Source organism: Aotus nancymaae, unplaced genomic scaffold (genome assembly GCF_030222135.1).
Source record: "Aotus nancymaae isolate 86718 unplaced genomic scaffold, 86718_ANA_hifiasm-v0.15.2.pri h1tg000046l, whole genome shotgun sequence".
Taxonomy (NCBI): domain Eukaryota; kingdom Metazoa; phylum Chordata; class Mammalia; order Primates; family Aotidae; genus Aotus; species Aotus nancymaae.
In genome coordinates, this window is record NW_026988460.1 from 11,732,320 (window position 1) to 11,754,354 (window position 22,035).

The following is a 22,035-nucleotide window of genomic DNA, read 5'->3' on the forward strand; positions in this document are numbered from 1 at the left end:
TCCTTATTTCACTAACATACCCTGTTTTCTTCTTAAAACCACATTGATTGGGACTTGGATAATTTAGCTGTTGTATATTGCATTATCTTTTAGGTGCTATTTGCATTTTCCTTTTATTATTCAGAGAACATTTATTTAGGATTTTTTTTTAACCTTGAGAAAATGTTTTTTTAATCTCTTTTTTATTCTTTTTTTTTTTAATTGCATTTTAAGTTTTAGGGTATATGTGAAGAACATGCAAGATTGTTGCATAGGTACACATATGGCAGTGTGATTTGCTGCCTTCCTCCCCATCACCTATATCTGGCATTTCTCCCCATGCTATCTCTCCTCAACTCCCCATCCCCTGCTGTCCCTCCCCTATTTCCCCCCACGACAGACCTCAGTGTACGATGCTCCCCTCCCTGTGTCCATGTGTTCTCATTGTTCATCACCCACCTGTGAGTGAGAACATGCGGTGTTTGATTTTCTGTTCTTGCGTCAGTTTGCTGAGAATGATGGTTTCCAGGTTCATCCATGTCCCTACAAAGGACATGAACTCATCGTTTTTTATGGCTGCATAATATTCTTAAAAGGGTAAAGGACATCATCTAAGAAATGTCATTCAGCCAAGAAATTACTCCAAACTTTATTGTCTGAAATAATTTGGAAATAATTCCTTTTGAATTTCAGGAATAAAAGGAGATAAACCACTGTTACAGTTTCACTTGTTTTTAACTACGTGTTGAAGCTTTCCCAGTCTCTTACGTTGTTTTTTCAGTTGTGTTAATTTGGCTATTAAAAGAATTGTGCCATCTTCATAGATGACTCATGTGGAAGTGGATTATCTTTACTAACAGAAGCGACGAGAGACATGCAAAAATGGATGCTAAGCCTAGGGAAAGAATCTCCTGAAGAAGAGTAAATATGTTTGATGACATTAAACTATACACTATCTTTGTAAGTATTTTCACTTGTCAGCTGGAAAACAATGGCAGATCTTGAGATTCTACCTCATCCTCCTCTATTAACCAGTAAAGGAGACATGGTGTTGCCTTCAGGATGTTTTCTGTTCATCATGGACCACTTGGGACCAGAAAAACAAGGGAAGGGAAGGAGCTCTGTTGGGTAGGGCTGGGTACGGGAAGGTATATTTTGCTTAGTTTTCCTCAGGGATAGTCAGAACTCTAAAAATTAGCAATCTAATCAAAGGGAAGTTTGGAGGAACAAATGAGGGACCTTCTCCATATCCATTGTCTCTCCATGCCTTCAACCTGGGAGACAGTAAGTTTTTAGGGATCCAAGCTGTTACCCCTAGCTTGTTTTCATTTAATAACTACATGACCTAAATAATGTTGTTCTCTTTTCACAATTCTCAGCTGCAAACGGGAGAGTAGTATAATGACTTGCCATTGGATGTCAGTTTACTCTTTCAGCCATTGACTGCCTTATTCCATTAAACGGAAAATAGTGACTCTTTCCTGGCTCTCCTCATGAGATTTCTGACCTTTTCCCCCACTTTATATTGTCTTTAGAAGTAAAGATCCCATTTGATGAGTGGAATTATCTCCCCCATATTAATGGTCATGAATGACCTTGAGAGGCTAATGCATGCAATTTAACAAATTCAAACTCAAGTCAAAATCTGTCTTGATAGTCATAAGAACTTATGTGATGTCCCTGACATCCAGAAGAAATAACCTGTGGCAATGTTCACTCTAATACTTGATCTTGTTAGAGAAAATTTCAACCTTAGAGAAATTTTAGAATTACAACCGAGCCAGCATTACAATGCTAGGGAATAAGAAATTGTTGTGTTGCCTGTTTTTGAAATTTAACAAAAGCCGTGTTTTGAGAATAATTGACTTCTTAACTCACAATGGACTTTCATGTCTTGAGTTCCTGCAACCTATATTCTTGTGGCTGATTTTGTTAAATATGTACCCTATAAATCTCCTGCTTATTACAAGATTATATGTTTAAAGTTCAAAGAAGTAAAATAGACTAGTATTTCTCTATTTTGTGAGATACTTTTTCCTAGGTCTTATGGCATGTTTTTGGGTTTTGTTTTTTTGTTTTTCTAAGAGACAGCATCTCACCCTGTCACCATGGGCTGGAGTGCAGTGGTGCAATCATGGCTCACTACAGACTTGACCTCCTTGGGCTCAGGTGATCCTCCTACCTCAGCAGCCTGAGTAGTTGGGACCACAGGTGTGCACCATCACATCCATCTAACTTATGACAGGTTAAAGGGAGAATTCTTTCTTTTGAGCAAAATGTTTATACCAGGAACAAAAAAATTAAAAGAGTAGCCATCCCTAGACTCTGTATTTTTGAAAATCAAAATTATAAGTAGAAATTTACTAATGAAGACAATATAGTTCTACAAAAGCAATCACTTCTAAAACTTCTTGCTTTGCACATAAGTAACTGGAAGCAAAGGAAGCTGAAAAATATATTCTACTCTCAAAAAGCTTAATTTACAAACTGTAAGTGAAAACTTTGGTAGTCATTTAAAAACAAGAGTTGTTTACCTTTTTAAAAAAGTAACTGTATTAGCTGGGCACGGTGGCTCATGCCTGTAATCCCAGCTACTCAGGAGGCTGAGGCAGGAGAACTGCTTGAACCCAGGAGGCGGAGGTTGCAGTGAGCCGAGATCGTGCCATTGCACTCCAGACTGGGTAAAAAGAGCGAAACTATGTCTCAAAAAAAAAAAGTAACTGTAGCCATCTTCTTCCTCTTTTCTCTCATACAGTAATAGGATTATATTTTGACAGAAAAAAATTAATAACTTCTCTGATGTTTTTTTCTTTAATATTTGCATGAATAGGCATATATCCATGCTTGGGAGGCAGATACTTTACTGAAAAAAATTATAGGAATCATAGTCTCACAAGTTTACCGGAGCTGCTAACAGAGCAGCATATGTGCAGTGAGTACCATCCTTGATCATTGCTTTGCTTCATCACTGCCCAAATCTCTAGATTTGAATCTTGTTTTCATTGTTGACTTTCTTTATGAACTCAGACATGTGTCATTAACCTCTCTGAACTTTGGCTACTTTCTCAGAAAACGAAGAAGACAGATTGGTTCTTCTTAATCCCTGCTCCAGTCTGGGCATTCCTTAAGAATGAGTTTGTGTGCAGCTGCAGTGTGGGTATCCTTGGGCTTGGTGCTTTTTCTGAGACGGTGTGTTGAGCAGAGATCTTAGCCATGCACTGTTGATGTGAACTCTGGATTCCTTGTGGTCATTACATGTCCTCTGGCACTGTTTTCCAGCTGAGGGCTATGCCCTCAGAGCCTTGGCCCTGTTTCATCTTTGTATGTGAATGTCCTCTGAAGTTTTAATTGCTTACACTGTCTTCCTTTTTGCTCCCTGTTCTGTCACCTTTGAAGTTTTGTTAAAAGCTGCCATTTTACTCTTGAGGACTGGCAGTAAATGAGGGAAAATGTATGCTGCTGCTGCTGCTGTTGTTATTGTTGTTATTGTTGTTGTGTGGGTTTAGGTGGCTGTGGAGAAATGTCTTTCAAGATTTAGCATCTGAAATGAGAACTGTGTTGGGGAGACGGGATCTTCATACCACCTGGTTTATCTTTACATACAAAGTAAAAGGTCAAAGCCTTTTGCCTCATCTGTAGAGCACCTTTTTACATAATAGCAAGAATTGAGTCTGGGTGTGGCTTATGTCCCATCCCCTCTTTTCCTGAGGATTACTTTAAATAAGAATACCTGTTTATTATTTAAAGACTATTTTGTCCTCTGTGTGTCTTCTGAGATCTAGTTGCCCCTAAGATGCCTTTCAACCTTGCACTTCAACAAAAATAGAACAAGTTTATTGGTAGTCCTTATGACACATCCCCCACAGTTGGATACTTTATCCACCCCCTTTTAAATCTGCCCTCAATTCTTTCTAAAGCTATGACTTTCTGATGCAAGTGTTCTGCTTTCCCTTTGTTTTCAGATATATGGCTCTTCCTGATACCTCCCTTCATTTCTAGGTTTCAGTTTTCAATTCCCTTTTATTTGATCATAGGTTTTTCTGTATTCTTCCTTTAACAATCGTGTACTTTCAAGTTTTCACTTTTCTCCTTCAACTACTGTACAAGGTAGGTTGCTGTTGAGATTTTCATTGACGTCAAGGCCCTCCTCTTGCCCCTTGAGAGATTTGCTTGCTTTTTGTTCAGAGTATTTGGTAATTATATCACGTCCCAGTTCATATGTTGATTAGACTACCCTTTTTATAATAGAAACTCCTACGTTCCAATCTCTTCCTAAATGTTAAGAGGAACCCTGTTTCTTTACGTTAAACCTTAAAAAGGATCCCTGTCGGATTTGATAGTTTTATATTTTGATGTTTTTTCTTCTATTATGTTTTTGAACATTTTAACAAGAAGAGAACGCCTTTGTTTGTCCAAGCATGTTTAAAAGACCCTCTCAAAATAGACTGAGTCAAAAATATCCCTTTTAGTAGCACACTTTCAGAATTTTTGAGACTTATCTGTGAAAGGGCTAATCTGGAAGTCTTTGACAGTCTGGAAGCCTGGAGAAATCCTCCATTTTCCCAAAGCTGTGTTTTTGAATATTCTGCTTCAAAGAGCAAGCTCACCCTTTTGCTATTAGTGCCAAGAAAGAGCTATGAGTAGATTTTCTGTGACACTAAGAATAGCAGTAGATGAAAGATCCGATTGCCACCATGTTGCATTTAAAACCTCATTTTCTTTAGAGAACTGTCCACAGGACTCTCCAATCTTCAGGGATTTAAGGGTGAAGCAGTTCAGAACCACATCTCCCAACATATAACTCAAAGGTGACATTTATATATCTGGGAACCTTTTAAAAACCATCTAGATCTATGGGTAAATTTCAAATCCACAAAGTTCAACTGGACAGAAAGTTTACTCAAATACATTCTTTCATCCCAGTTTTTAAGGCTAATCCTACTGCTTTTAGGCTAAATCACATTTATAGAGCTGAAATTATTATTGTATCTCCTGAATGACTGGTGGTGATATTTGACTTCATATACTGAGACCACTTTTTATTTAATTCACGTTTTGGAAAGAGCTTGACCTGAAGTCATTGCCCTATGCTGAAAATATTGAATTAGTTTTCTCAAGTACATACCATAAAAACAATTGACCCTATCAAGGTAAGATCATATCAAAGTAGTACACTGAAATTGAGCCCTGAAAAAATATTTTTTAAATATTTTGTGCGTGTGTGTGTGTGGTAGAGACTAGGTCTTACTTTATTGCCTAGGCTGGTCTTGAACTCCTGGCTTCAAGTCATCTTCCTGCTTTGGCCTCCCAAAATGGTGAGATTATAGGCATGACATAGCCAGCCCTAAAAATGAATATATTTTTCAGATATCAAGGCCTAGCAATTTTTCTAGTTTAGCAAAGGTAGTCTCTTTTTTCTCTACTTTGCAAGTGCAACATTTGATATTGCGTAGATGTTGTAGAACAGTATGTTGAAGAGCCCAGATTCTAAAATACCACCATATAGTTTAGATCTTGGCTTTAGTGCTTGACCATTGGGACTTTGAGAATATTGCTCAACTTTTTCTCTCCTCAGTTTGTCTCATCTATAAAATGATATAAAAGGCACTCTATACCATGTAGGGTTTTTGTGCCTAATGTATGAGGAGTATGGAATTAAATCTTAACCCACAGGCATCTGTACTGCATGCCACTGTAGTATATAAAGAGATGCAGTGGATTCCTAAATTTTGGGGGAAACATTGTGTTTTATGCACATGCATTCTATAGGGGAAATTTAGGAAATCTTGTATTGCATGTTTTCATGCACTATATTGCTACTGGTGTGAAGCCACATAGACAATTGGAATACTGTCCCAAAGATATATAACTGCTTTAGTCACAGAGGTTCCTACGAATCCATTAAGACAGTAGGTGTAGCCTAGATTTGGTCAGTCAGAGACAGTGCCTAGAAAGTCTAAAGGCTAATATCTGAAAATAGATTCCAAACCTTGGGACTTCAGGATCCTCAGTCCTTCTATTCATCACCAGGATCCTTTATGTTGTCTTTAAAGTTTTAGGTATTTGGATCTGCTTGTTCACCTGCATCTTTCCTCATATGTCTCACTGAATGTAAAGATTTTGCCTACATCTGATGAAAACTGTCCACTGTTCAAATTATTTGTCATACGTATCTGCTTGGAGCAGAGTAACATACTTCTAAGGGAACTTGACATTTTACGACTCAGGATATCAAATTCATCCTTACCACTAGCTACTCTCCAAAATTTGGGAAGTTCATTGGTCTTATGGACCAAGATCATAAGACTTTCTAGAGAGATGAATTAAAAAATTGCTATTCATCTATTCATTTATCCACATATTTACCCATCATAAATATTTGCTTCAGTTATTTATCTTTCTCTGGAAGTGAGGAAAGCTGAAAAGAAAGTAATTGGGGGTGCATCTCCAATAACACTCCTTCTGCAAGTGGAATGAAACTCTCTTCCTCCCATCAAGTCTCTTTCCATAAGTAAACTTTACAGAATGAATTGTGCTCCTCCCCACCTAAAAATTCATCTGTTTTGAAGGCCTAACCCCCAGAATACCTGAATATGACCTTATTTGTAAATAAGGATGTTGCAGATATAATTAGTTAAGGTTATATCATATAGAAGTATGGTGGATCCCTAATGTCATATTACTGGTGTCCTTATAAAAAGGGGAAATTTGGACACAAATAGACACACAGGGAAGACACCATGTGAAGATTAGAGTTATTTTGCACAAGCCAGGAAACTACCAGAAGCTAAGTAGAAAGAAAGAGACCTTTTCCTGGTGCCTTTAGAGGGAACATGGCCCCACTGACACTTTGATCTCAGACTTCTAGTCTTCAGAACTTTGACACCATACATTTCTCTTGTTTAAGTCACTCAGTTGATGTTAATGTGTTACAGCAGCCCTAGCAAAGTCATGGAGTAAACTGTGGAATTAATCCCTTTCCCCAACATTGCATAAAACTATTCTTTATCTACTTAGCAATGCATTTTGGATATTCTTCTGCGTCAGTAAATATGTTTCTATGTTAGTTCTAATAGTTTTAGTATATATAGGTATTTCCCAAATTAAAAAAAAAAGGCCATTCAGTTTGATATATATTAATATAATAATATCTCTAATTGTATTAATAGTTAAAAATTCTGCAGAGTGGGGATGTAATCTGGTTTACATCTGAAGCTATCTATTTTACTTGTCAACTTTCCTAACTGCTGTTTTATATACTTTTATGTTATAAAATTCTTAAATTGACTAAATTTTAAAAACAGGAGTGAATAAAAAAGAAATAGAATATAATCATTCCTGATGGTAGTTATTTTTCTTAAGTATTCATGCGTAGTTTTCACCAATGCACATGTATTTTATGAATTTCTAACATACATGTTATGAATTTCTTTTTTTTTAAATTTAAAATTAATTTTATTTTTTATTTATTTATTTATTTTTAATTGCATTTTAGGTTTTGAGGTACATGTGAAAAACATGCAAGGTTGTTGCATAGGTGCATACGTGGCAGTGTGATTTGCTGCCTCCCTCCCCTTCACCTATATCTGGCATTTCTCCCCATGCTATCCCTCCCCAACTCCCCACCCCCCCACTGTCCCCCCCACTCCCCCCCAACAGACCCCAGTGTATAGTGCTCCCCTCCCTGTGTCCATGTGTTCTCATTGTTCAACACTCGCCTATGAGTGAGAACATGTGGTGTTTGATTTTGTGTTCTTGTGTCAGTTTGCTGAGAATGATGGTTTCCAGGTTCATCCATGTCCCTACAAAGGACGCAAACTCATCGTTTTTGATGGCTGCATAATATTCCATGGTGTATATGTGCCACATTTTTCCTGTCCAGTCTATCATCGATGGGCATTTGGGTTGGTTCCAGGTCTTTGCTATTGTAAACTGTGCTGCAATGAACATTCGTGTGCATGTGTCCTTATAGTAGAACGATTTATAATCCTTTGGATATATGCCCAGTAATGGGATTGCTGGGTCAAATGGAATTTCTATTTCTAGGTCCTTGAGGAATCGCCACACTGTCTTCCACATATGTTATGAATTTCTAACATACATATGCACACACAGACCCCCAGTGTTCTTTACTTTGATTTATTACTTGATATCTTACAGATATATTTACTTTTATAGTACCTTTATGGAATATTTGGAGTCCCCATACAATTTTCCATCAAATATATATGCCCAAAATATTACTGATGTAAGTACTCCCCATTATTGAACATTTGGGGAATTATTAGCTTTAAGCTATTGGAATATGTGCTGTAGAACCTATAGCTATCCTAACCTTAAGAAGGATATGTCAAAGGTTATAAAGCTTTGTTGATATTCTGTAATTATTTTCATAAGGATTATTCATAAGCAAGATAATAGTGAAATTAATTTAGGTTGGCAATTTGTTCCTGAAATTAGCATAAACCAGCTATATAGAAAACAGTAATATACAGATAAGATTCAATTTAATGCTAAATTTTAGTAATCAGAATTCTGATTTTCTGACTGTTTTGTGTACTTTATCAGGTGAATGCTTTAGCTGTTCATATCCACCTCAGCTTGCCCCATTCCTGGAACCTAATGCTTTGTCTTTAAATTCTCTGTCAATTGGCACTAACTTCTTTTGAGACATGTGTGTTGGAAACAAATGAGATTTTTCTTAGTTTACCAACTTCATTATTTTTTCCTTAATCTCCACTTATTATAATAATCTTGAGAACAAAAGTATTTAGAAATGCCCTAGGTATAAATCCCAAAGAGAGTCAATATAAGAAGAAGTCCATGTTATTTACACTTGGAAAGCAAACTTTGACTTTTTGTTCTTTACCACATAGGCTTGATGCAAAAATCAATGAGGTGTTCTAGTTTTATTAACTTGATTTCTTTTTATCTTTTTCACAATAAAGGAAAACACATGAAATTAATGTTACAAGTAAACAGATTCCCAAGCTTTGCTGCCTAATGCTGGACATCTATGTACTTCAAAGACGATATAGAATTTTTGAGATAAAGTGGTATTTTTTTCCCTTCTGATAACTGATATTCAGGATAGGAAACAGTTTGCTTCAAGAAAATGCTACTTTGCATACTATAAAATACCAGTGATTACTGTACTCTTGCAGGGTTTGAAATAGGAGGGAACTCAAGAGTTATCTAATATTCTTCCCTTGCAGACTCAATAATGATATTGAGAGAATATCTTTTAATAATATAGGTAATCTATTATTAAAGTGAAAGTGGCAGAGTATAAGATAATATGCCATAATCTGTTTCATCAGTGTCCTGTGTGTGTATATCAGCAAATATTTTTTCAGCCAACTAATAGATAATATAAAAATTGGGGTTGTAAGATCTATCCATAGAAACAATCATAAATTACTAGCCATATAATTTATTTGCCTCCCTTTGGAAGTTTATTTCCTCTTGTTATTAATAATAAACTTGAAGGTAGGTATGGTTGAATGTTAACATGCACCCAAGGTTTGATTACATGGAATTGCATCACGTTGCTTGGCACTACTCAGCTGAGTCTCCAAACAGCTAGTTTGGAGGCATGTGTCTCGTGGGCATGGAGTGTTAATTTCTCTTGCAGCAAAACAGAAAGCAGTCAACTGAGAGAGTGGAGGTGTGTGGTTATAGAGCAGAGAGGAGAAAAGACGGTGGGGGAATATAATTTTTTTTAATCCTGCTTCTACTCCAAGTACTGAATGCCATAAGATATTGCCTACTGCTGGGGACAGTTTCTTTGAATAAGTGGTAGGTGTTTCAATATGATTTATTCATTGTCTATAGAAATCCTAATGTGGATCATGTTCATAAAATATAGAAGAATAGTTATTAAATTGTCAATTTCATAAACAATCTAATAAGTAATTGTGAGTCAAAAATATTCAGGGTCCAATTACAAGGAAAAGTACAAATTTTAACAATGTTTGATGTATTTTATTTGTTGTGATCCGAGGTTTATTAAGTAGTTTATGCCCTGTGCTTACTTAACTTTTCTGTTTATTTGTCCATTAATTGAGTGGACATAAATGAAAAGGATCAAGTAGGAAGAAGGGAAGCAGCCAAAATTGTCAAATTGACAGCTTTACCAACTGCACCTGTGATGTTATGTTGGAGAGTGCAGCAATATTGAAAAACATATAAGGATTTCAAAGCATCTGTTTTGCATATAAGTAAACTGAGGCTTATGAGATTTCTTCACTTATTACATGTTACTACTTGCACCCAAGTCCATATTGCCTAGTCTAATCTCCTAGCTTTCTACAGCTATTTTCTGGGACTGGGGGCCAGATTTAGGGTATCTAGGGAATTATTTGTTTGCACCCTTAAACTAATTTGAATTTTGTAAAATCTTCAGTATAGTACCTTCACATTAGGGGTCATACTTGCACAGGGCAACTTTGGCTAATGGTTATCGGAAATGTGGAGTATGGGCATTCTAGGGCACTTTTCTTAGTTTTTTTCTTTTTCTGGAGTAAGGTGAGGCTATAAAAAATAGATAATATTAAACCATATAGTCATTTATGTATTCAATACTTTTTTATACCAACAAAGCCTCTCAGTATTCTATTATGCACCCTATTTTTCAAGTAAGTCAAGAGTAAAACAGTTTTTTCCATATTAAGGAATCATACAGGATAGGCAAGGTTGATAAAAAATTCTGATAGCACTTAGCAAAGCTTCCTTCTCCCTAAAGTAGGTACGATAGAAGGTAAACTTCAGAATTTTAAGACTATTCACTGTTCACAACACTGTTTATCTTATATTTGTCACATATCATTTTCTCAGGATACCTGACATAACCTCTCCAAGACATTTGGTTTAAAATTAATTGGCAGTCAATGGCAAAGTGTAGAGCCGCTTAAATTTGCTGAAGCAAGCACAGTGGCATCTACCAGAGTATATGTCAGATTGTTCTCAGACCGCCAAGGGCAAAAATATGTGCTGAGGGAGGTTGTGCTAGTGCCACTGTGTTGGAGGCCTTCTTCAACTCTTAATTAGTTTGCAGCGAGTGGAGACGCCATCTTGACTGGCTCTCTGGGAACCATTAGGCAGGGCCACTGACCTTGGCAACTCTAATGTTTATCTCTGTGGAATTAGGTTGTGAAACTAAAAGGCATTGCACAGTGCTTCCAAATATTTTAAACGAGCAATGTAGAGACTACATTTATTCCATTAAAACTAACTACCAGTGTATATAGTGACCTGGTACAGGACACTCTGCAGGTATCAATCTACCTTTGGGTCAGTAGCAGAGTGCCCCTTGCCTTCTGCTGTCACATTAGCGACATCATTTTTATTTTTAGCCTGGACATAACAGCTGGTTAAATTATGTGGGGAGTAACTCTTCTTGATAAGATCAGCAAGGATGCTAGAAGTAGGACTGACAGTGAAATAGCAGCAGCCAACTGGCCTCTCAGCCACCAGTCTTATCTCCTGGATAAATAAGAAGCCTGCAATTACATTTTCAAAATCTCTAAAAGTCAGATAAGCAAAACAGGACTTCCATGAATTCAGGTTAAAAGGTTTGATTGTGAGTTGTGATTTAAGGCCAAAGGAAGAGAAATAGCCAAGAGAGAATAGTATAGGTTAGGAGACAGAATGTCAGTAATGAACTAGTACCAGAAAATCTTCTGCAAAGAATATAAACCAGAAATAATCTCCAAGACACAGGATTTAAGCTTCTGCATTTTCTTTCTATTCCTAACAGTGTGCCTAGCAACAGCTGATATAGTACAAATTTTGCTGAATGTCAGATCGAGAGCTTTGGAAGGTTTATTTCTGCAGGAGATTAAGGTACAAATATTTCCAGATTCGTTTCAGGGTGGCAAGATCAACTCACAGCATGAGGCTTCTGTCATCATAGAGATGCTTTGTGGCACTTTTCTTCTCTCGTAAATGAACTGGCAGAATTGCCACTTGAGTCAAATGGAAGAAGGCAAAATGTTGTGTTAGCTGTTCTGGGGAGTGAGTGGCATGTTTCCTGGGCCAGATAGCAGGTCAGGATTCAGTAAGGGGACTCACTCAGTGTTCTCTATGAAACTAGAAGATCAGAAAACAACTGATGATGCCTATGTTGTATTCATGATGGGCTTTAAAAGAGACACTTCCACCCTTTATGTTGTCACTATATTGAACATGCATTAATAGAATAGAAATAGAAATCATCAGCATTAACACACGTTAATTTTATGAAAGGTCACACCCAGGTTGTATACATGGACATGCCGTAGGATGCACCAAAATAAATCTTTACAATTTATTTAGTTCTTCACTGCTCTGAGAAACCTATATTTTGTCAGTTACAGAAAATATATAGCTCAATGGCTACCATTAGTTTGAAAAATAACAGAGGCTATATTTTGACCTGAAAGGAACAGAACTCTAATGTTATTGCTGTTGTAATAAAGAACTAAGCACCTAATCCTATGCTCGAAAGAGTCACCAGGTGAAGACAGAGCTGTTCACTTAAAGCACTCAGATTCAGAAGCAACCTTTAAAAATCAAACCCAGAGGAACCCCATTTAATAAACAATAATAAGGCATGCTTGAGAGGCAGTTGTGGGAGTCCAAGTGCAATCAAGTGTTTCTGTCTTAGTGTCTGTTCCACTTAGCCAGAGTTCTGTGTCACCTGGGATTTGGGCCCTGCGAAGGGATAACAGTGAATAAGGGTTTAGCTCGGGACTTTGCTGTACATTCATCTTTGGAGATCCCAGAGGCCAGTTGGAGCTCACAGACTTCACAGCTTCATCGATTTGTAGCTTCCATAGGGATAATAGGTAGCCAAAACAAGACAATTTCATTGCTCCACCTCTGCCACTTCATTTCTCTTTCCTTAGTATGCATTTAGATTTTGCAGAGAGTTCATGGGACAGACAGAAAAAGAAAACGCTGTGCTGTGTTCACAAATGGTTCAAGACTGAATTAAGAATCACAATGGTATTTTCTCTATTGTTAATACATTATTTAGTCTTGTATTATACATTGAGTATTTAAGCTGTTTAAGTGTTGTTTTCTTGCATACATTAAGACAAATATAATCTGGTGATTTCCACACAGTGGACTTCAAAAAAAAATTTCAATTAAGAGCTGTCTTTGTATGAAGGTAAAGAAGCGACAAGCCTCTCTGTGGTAGACATTGTACTTTGCATATTTTGGATACATCTGTCCTCTTTTTTCCTCTGAGAACACACAAGAGAATCCTTATTGTTAATTTGTTAATTCAGAAACCTTTCTTAAGTTAGTTACATATTTTTATATCTTTACACTTACAAATCAAGAAGCTGATACTACCTGTAATCCTAACAAATAAAATTAAATCTTTCTCAGACCCCACTTGCCAATATTCATGATCGTTCCATGACAGCCAGTGGTGTCTCTATATTTTACAATTATTCATAGATCAGGCTTAAGTATTTTGGTAAATGATGGAGACACACTCCTCAGTGCCTTAGTCCTCCTTGGAGAACATGGGAAGAAAGACTGTTCTTATGCAATTATAAGAAGACTGTGGCCATCCAAGAATCCAAGCTTATTTTTAAACAAGCCTACTCCCACCAAAAATAGTTGAATAGAATATTGTCAGTCATCAAGAAATCAACAAATGTTTTAAACACCTTTAAAGTATACTGTGCTAGGCATTCTGATGGGATACAAAAAATAGGAGGAAACACTGTGGTTGAATAAAAATAATATGAGTTTCTGTCCTCAAGAAACTTATAATTGGGAAAATAAAACAATGTACAGGATTCAGTTTCTTCCTGGGTCAGTTTTGGGAGATTGTATGTGTCCAGGGATTTATCCAGTTCTTCTAGATTTTCTAGTTTGTGTGCATTGAGGTGATCATGGTAGTCCCTGAGGGTTCCTTCTATTTCTGTGGGGTCTAAATTTGTTTATTTGGAGCTCTGCTCTTTTTTTTTTTTTTTTAATTAGTCTAGCAGTCTATTTATCTTAATATTTTCAAAGAACCAATTCCTGGATTCATTGATCTTTTGTATGGTTTTTCACATCTCAGTTTCCTTCAGTTCAGCTCTGATTTTGGTTATTTCTTATCTTCTGCTAGTTTTGTGGTTAGTTTATTCTTTCTTCTCTGTTTCCTCTAGTTGTGATGTTAGGTTGTTAATATGAGGTCTTTCTGAATCTTTGATGTGGGTGTTTAGTGCTATAAACTTTTCTCTTAACACTGTCTTAGCTGTGTGCCAGAGATCGTGGTATGTTGTATCTTTGTTCTTATTATTTTCAAAGAATTTCTTGATTTTTGCCTTAATTTCATTATCTACCCAAAAGTCATTTAGCAGCAGGTTGTTTAATTTCCAGGTAATTGTATGAGTTTGAGCCATTTTCTTAGTATTGATTTCTATTTTTGTTGTGCTGTAGTCTGAATGTGTGGTTGCTATGATTTTGGGTCTTTTGCATTTGCCTGAGGATTGTTTTATGTCCAATTGTGTGGTCAAATTTAGAATATGTGGCATGTGGAGATGAGAATATGTACTCTGTTGTTTTGGGGTGAGGAGTTCTGTAGATGTCTTTTAGGTCCATTTGGTCAAGTATTCAGTTCAGGTCCTGAATATTTTTGTTGATTTTCTGCCTCACTTACCTCTCTACTGCTGTCAGTGGGGCGTTGAAGTCTCCCACTATTATCGTGCGGAAATATAAGTCTCTTCATAGATCTCTAAGAACTTGCTTTATGAATCTAGGTGCCCTTTGTTGGTTGCATATATTTTTAGGGTAGTTAGGTCCTCTTATTGAATTGAATCCTTTACTGTTACATAATGCCTTTCTTTGTCTTTTTTTATCTTTGTTGGTATAAAGTCTGTTTTGTCTGTAATTAGGATAGCAACTTCTTTTTTTATTTTTTTATGCTTTCCATTTGCTTGGTACATTTTTTTTCCATCCCTTTATTTTGAGCCTATGGGTGTTATGGCATGTGAGGTGGGTCTCTCTTAAAGACAGCATATCATTGGGTCTTGCTTTCTTATCCAGCTTGCCACTCTATAGCTTTTAATTCCAAGGACATGAACAAACACTTTTCAAAAAAAAAAAATACATACTTGCAGCCAACAATCATATAAAAAATGCTCAACATCACTAATCATTAAAGAAATGCAAATCAAAATCACAATGAGATACTATCTCATGCCAGTCAAAATGGCTTTTATGAAAAAGTCAAAAAATAACAGATGCTAGTACAGTTGCAGGATAAAAGGGATTACTTATACACTGCTGGTGGGAATGTAAATAGTTCAGCCATTATGGCAGTGTGGTGATTTGTAAAAGAACTTAAAACAGAACTAGCATTTGACCCAGCAATCCCACTACAGGTTATATACCCAAAGAAATACACATCATTCTGCCCTAAATACACATGCCTGCATATATTCATTGCAGCACTATTCACAATAACAAAGACATGAAACCAACCTAAATGTTTATCAACAGTAGACTAGATAAAGAAAATGTACATATATACCATAAAATACTATGCAGCCAAAAAAAAAAAAAAAAAGAACAAGATAATGTCCTTTACAGCAACATAGATGGAGCTAGAGGCCATCATCCTAAGCAAACTAATTGCAGGAACAGAACACTGAGTACTGCATATTGCTACTGCATATTGTTACTTATAAGTGAACGCATGGACACAAAGAGGGGAAGAATAGACACTGGCCTACTTGAGGGTGGAGAGTGAGACTAGGGGGAACATCAGAGAGGAAGTAAAATGGGATACAATGGATATTCAGAATGTCTTGCTACCTGACCATTACTTAAAAGAAGATACTTTTTCTTTCTTTTCATGAAAACAAAACTATTTGTCTTTACTGTCCACTCTATTAAGGAAAATAATTTTCTCAATATATAAATTAAGGCATAAATATATTTAAGGTGAACTAAGTATGTTTTTTTGGTTGTTGTTTTGTTTTATTTTGTTTTAAGACTGAGTCTTGCTCTGTTACCAGGCTAGAGTGCAATGTCACTATCTCGGCTCGCTGCAACCTCCACTTCCCAGGTTCAAGTGATTCTCCTGCCTCAGCCTCCTGAGTAGCTGGGACTATAGGCGTGCACCACCACATCCAGCTAATTTTTGTATTTTTAGTAGAGATGTGGTTTCACCATGTTGGCCAGGATGGTCTCGATCTCTTGACCTCATGATTTGACCACCTGGGACTCCCAAAGTACTGGGATTACAGTTGTGAGCCACTGCACCTGGCCTAAGTCTTACGATAAGCTAGGCCAGAGTAAAGGAGCACCAAGCCTCACTTAAATGGGTTCATATATCTAGCCTGCAATTGGTTAAAACACATGGTACGTTTACAAACATAAAACAAAAAACAAGAACATCCAGGTGTTTCAGTAGAAAACCAATAGAAAAGTGTTTTAGGAATGCTAGTGATCAGGGAAAATTCCAGAGCTCACAGAAAAACAATTTCAATCCTTTGGACTATTAAAGAAAAGGTTAAAGAATAAGTTCTGGAAAATACAGATGTCAACAGAAACATTTGTCTGCTCTTGTAAATTCAGGAACATAGGTTTGGTACCTGCAGGGTACAAGCCAAAATTCTGATCATGTTGTGGGGGAAGTAAAATTTAAAAACATATGTACTCTACCTAACATTAAAGACCTTACGTCATAACTAAGGGACTAATATGCAGTTATAAATTGGGATTTGACAAGTAGCACTGGAAAAAGGTGATTTATTATTCAGAGAAGTAGTAACTTTGATCTGTGGACATCTAGAAATGTTATATGTTTGGAAGGGGAGCTGGGTGTCAAAGAGGAGATTTTACTTTAAAAGGCAGGTATGGGGCGGAGGAAACTGTCAAAACAAAGCTATGCAGGCAGTACAATATGCAGCAAGCTGCTGACTGGAAAAACCAATTTGATGGAAAATGGTTGTATGCCAGGGAGATTGGAAGATGTATTCAGAAGCGTCAGTGAAATTTGACTGTAGATGGTCTGTAAGGAAGGCAAAGTGCTACAGCATGGTGAAGTGTTGAGTAGGCATCTGGAGATTGGAGTTTCAGTCTGGTCTCTGTCACTTACTCACTGTGTTTCCTTGAGGACCATTTGACGTCCTTGGCAAGTACTTGTCTTACCTGTAATATGATGGTGTCCAAATGGAAACCAATGTGTTAACTCACAGTGATTCCATACGGCAAATTTTTCTTCCAGGTTTAGGGTAGATCACCAGGTTATTGGTTAAACACCACACAATGTAATTGGCTTGAGTTTAGGAACCATGTCTTAAAAATTTGTTGTATCTTTAAAGAGAAGAATCATACTCAGCCTGGGGAGATACATTATTTGAGAGATACAAGAACTGAAACCTCCCATGAGAAGGGAGGTAGACTGGATTTTTATGTCCCAACTAGCACTCATTCCAGTGCATGTAGTATCTACAGTGTTCTATCTCTGTAGGTATGTTTTGATGTACTTGTTTTTATTCTTTTTCACAGTACATATAGTTGAACTCATTTAATATGTAAGATGCATTTGGGCCACCCATCTCAAGAACAAGAATATGGAAACCAAAGTTCTTTATTTTAAAACTCTATAGTTAAAGAACTGCCTTGAAATAAATATCAAAACTCCAATAACAACATTGGCTTCTAAAAGGAGCCTAAAGGCATTCAACAGTGTGTCCTAAGGGATCAAATGTCAAATATGATGGTTACTAACACACAGGGAGAAAGGGACCAGAGCCAGAAACCAGTAACAGTATCTTCCAGTATTTTAGGGGAAGATGGAGTCTGAAAAGGATGAGGAAGAGAAAAGCATATGAAAACTGGGTTTCAAACTGAATTATGAAAACAGAGGAAATATTTATTTCTGCAAATATATCACCAAAAGTTATTATTAACTGAATTATTTCTTTTCATTTTACTATTTTCTGTTAAACTGATCAAATAGGTTGATTCTAGCCACTTAGAAAATAATGTTGAATATGTCTTGAACCAAACCAATAGATTAGTTAGTTTAATTATATGCATTTACAACTGAAGAAACACAAAAGGGTCATTTTTACCAGGAGTTAAAACTATGTGTTTTCCATAACTACCAAATTGAACTAAAAAAAGTTATCTGAATAATCAATGTACAGTATATGAATTGATATCTCAGTTAATCTATATCACAAACATTGTTCAGCTCTATTCCTGTCTGATCAAAATTAATCTTTATAATGAAGTACTTTAGGTATTTTAGGATACCAGTATGATTTGTTTTTCAAGTTATCGAATAAAAATTCAGTTGTCTTCACTAAAATTTCAGGTATGTTTAGTGTTTTAATGAATTCTCTATCCAAATAAGGTATTTAAAGGTATTAGTTTCAGACTTCCTTTCAGTAAATGTGTTTATATGTGTAAGTTTTAACTTGCTAGTTTTATAATATATATTAATTTCTAAACAGGATTTAGAGCAAAAAAATCCAAACATACTTTGCTTAGTCTGGGTTTCACTTTAGAAAGTACCACTGGTCAGCTCCGTGATACTTTCTCCAGTTTGTGGGACATTTCATCTTGCAACAAATTACAACAATTTTGAGTAACACATCAGCAGTGAGGCCAGCTGATTTTAGGTAAACCCCTGTCGTACCCAGAGGAAACTTTTAAATTAAATCTTGAGAAAAGAAAAAAAAAATTACTGAAAATTAAGAATTGGCAAACTTTCTTGTAAATAGGTAGGTAGTAAATATTTTCTTTTTATTTTATGGGACATATGATTTTTGTCACACTACTTGCCTCTGCTGTCGTATCAAAAAAGCAGTCACAGGCAACGCCGAAATGAGCAAGCATTGATGCATTCCAATATTACTTACAAAAACAGATATTAGACTTTTGGCCTTAGGGTCTGGGATTTGGCCTTTAGGCCATAATTTGTAAGGGATTTGGCCAAAGCTCATAGTTTGCTAGTCTTTGCTAAACATGACAGGGGTCCCAGATGAGGTCCCGAAATGAATTCTGAAGAACCTTTGTCCCATGGATGAAAAAGTAAATTTAGGAAACACTACACAGAATACCTCTCTTCTTACACACTGAAATTCAGTGTCATCTTATTAAAAGCTATAAGACATTTTACAATAAAGTGATCATCTGTCTGTGTTAGCTAAGTCCACTCCCCAGAACACTTGTGACCTTGAAATTCTTTTTGTCATATCAGATATATTTGGGTATCTGTGATTTAGAAACAAGTTTCCAAACTGATCATTTGGATATCTATTTAGATTGTCATATGCATATCTTTATTGAAATATCTTTTTAAATCCCTGAGTCGACTTCGTGAGTCGCTTGTCCACAAAGGTAACCAGGAGAAATACTAACCTTCTTAAATGGTTCTAAATAATTTTCTGATTAGTCCTTCCTTAGGTTCTGGCACATTAATTCCTGCCAACAATTTGAGCTGTTGGCCTTACTCTGCTTTTTCCTCGGTAATTAAATCCATTATAGTTTAAATCAGTTCAACATGAATTTACCATGTATGATATTTTCTAAGCACACTGATTAATGAATGAGAGAGACTTTGCCTTTCCCTTTAAGGCATTGATAGTAACAAAGGCATAAAGACAAAGGTTAGACTATTACATGCTGGATTCTGGATATTTGACAGCATCCAGAATCCAGCATACAACATATGAGAAGTACTAAACCATTATTATGAGATCAGAGAAAGCTTTTAGCTCAAGTTCATTCATCTAAGCTACAAATTTGAAGCTAATCATAGAGGGGAAGAGACAGAGGAACAGCAGGTACAAAGGTAAGGAGACAAGATTGCCTGATGTATCAAGCCAACACATAGTATGACTCTAATATAGATTTATGCTGCAGAGATTAATGAGAGTTGGATTAAGCAGGTCTTTACTGACTTTGTAAAGGTATATTATGTCGGTGGAAAGTTGGAGGCTTGATCAGAGTTGTACTATGGTAATATAGCTATGGGTGGAGTGTAGAGAATGGCCTTGAGGGGCAGGCTACTTAGAAGTGAGAATTTCTTTTCTTTTTTTTTTTAATTGTACTTTAAGTTCTGGGGTACATGTGCAGATCTAGCAGGATTGTTGCATAGGTACCCACATGCCATGGTGGTTTGCTGTCTCTATCCCCCGTCACCTACATCAGGCATTTCTCCCAGTGTTATCCCTCCCCAAGCGTCCGGCTCCCTGCTGGCCCTCCCCTAGCTCCCCATCCCGCAACAGACCCCAGTGTGTGATGTTCCCCTCCGTGTACCCATGTGTTCTCATTGTTCAATTTTCATCTATGAGTGAGAACATGCAGTGTTTGGTTTTCTGTTCTCGTGTCAGTTTGCTGAGAATGATGGTTTCCAGATTCATCCATGTCCCTAAAAAGGACATGAACTCATTGAGAATTTCGTAAACTGTTATGAAGCTTTCTCAGGTAATCTGCCATGGGTAACCTATTATCCCAGGTTCATCTCTTAGATAAGGTCCTCTCAAGATTCCTACCTTAGGACAAGAAACCAAGAGCTACGTGGTTTTTCTTTCCTTGAAACCAGCTGTTTGCTAGTGTAAACATTCAACTGCCTTTCCGGATAGGCGTGGTGGCTCACATCTGTAATTTCAGCACTTTGGGAGGCTGAGGCGGGCAGATCATGAGGACAGGAGTTCAACATCAACCTGCCCAACATGGTGAAACCCTGTCTCTACTAAAAATACAAAAATTAGCTGGGCGTGGTGGCACATGCCTGTAAGCCCAATTATTTAGGAAGCTGAGGCAGGAGAATCACTTAAACTGGGATCCAAGTGGCAGAGGTTTCAGTGAGCAGAGATCATGCCACTGCACTCCAGCCTGGGCTACAGAGCGGGACTCCATGTCAAAAACAAAACAAAACAAAAAAACTGTCTTTCCGTTTGGGGGATATTGGAAAAATTATAAAGAGTGAATAATTTTAGAGATTTTTTTTTTAAACTTCAAATGAGACTTTATTATGTATTTATAGCAAAACAAAAATTGACACCAAGAGGCTATCCTGAGTTTTATACCTGAAGGAAATGTGGAGGCAAACCTGGGCATTTTCCTTGACAAAAGCAATTAACCAAGAAGAGCCTCACCTTAAGGTCTGTTTTAAGACAGCAGAACTGGTGGGCATATAAATATACAAACATTTAATTACACACCCTGCCTGTTCTTGTGAACCTGTATGGTTTACTTACAAATGCATGAGATATTTTAGGAAGTTATCCTCAATCAGAATGCAGCATAATGCTGTGTTTACAATATATGAAATATGCACACTTTATCCAGTCTAGCTACTGCAGCACTTAAACAGATGTGAAATAGGTTTTTTATAAGCCTTTTTCTTCCACAGAATAAATCATGCTGTTAACAGCTGGGTCCTGGTATATTTTATATATGTGTATATACAAGCACATATACACACACAAACATACATGCATAAAATCACATTAAATATATGTATATAATATATATATTATTTGTAAATGTGATTTCTGTATTTTTCTTGTATTCTAACAATATGAGGAATGTCTACTCAACATTGCTTAGAAACACAACTTCTGAAGTCTGAAGTTAAGGATGTGTGTAGTTTTTAATTAGTGGCTGTTCTGATTGTTGGTAGAGGGTCAGATGTTAAAAAGAAATGGGACAAAGTTTTTTTTCTAAACTTGAAGATGCTGTCTTGAAACTTACAGCTAAGATACAGTAAGGGAGGGGCTGGTAGGCAAGAAAAGAGAAACTGTATGTAGGCATGGATCTTTAACAAATCATTACACTGAATTTTCCTGAAGTAACTTAAACTATTTATGTTTTTCCTTTGTCCTTTGCCAGATCTCTGAAATAGCCTTAGTCTCAAAATTCCTGTTATCACTAATTAGGATTCCATCCTCAGATTTTTTTTCTGTAGATGATTCAACTATTTTTTAGTTTCCACAGATCACTAAAATTACTACAGTTTCTCCTACCAATAGCCTAGACTGCTAATTCAAGGAGGAAATTTGATGTCAGGAAAAGACATAAACAAAAGTAAAAATGTAGTGTTAA

The 22,035-nt window shown here is 36.5% G+C and overlaps 1 protein-coding gene across 9 annotated transcripts in view; it reads left to right on the forward strand.

Moving 5' to 3' along the window:
• LOC105728198 (contactin-4) overlaps positions 1-22,035 on the forward strand; it is a 973,166-nt gene that overhangs the window by 430,655 nt on the left and 520,476 nt on the right. The window contains exon 1 of one of the 9 annotated variants that reach the window (XM_064361943.1): positions 9,611-9,777. The exons of the other annotated variants lie outside the window; for them this stretch is intronic. The gene's annotated coding sequence lies outside the window, so the exon portion shown is untranslated. Of the gene's footprint in view, positions 1-9,610; positions 9,778-22,035 lie in introns of those variants that run through there. 9 annotated transcript variants of the gene reach the window in all.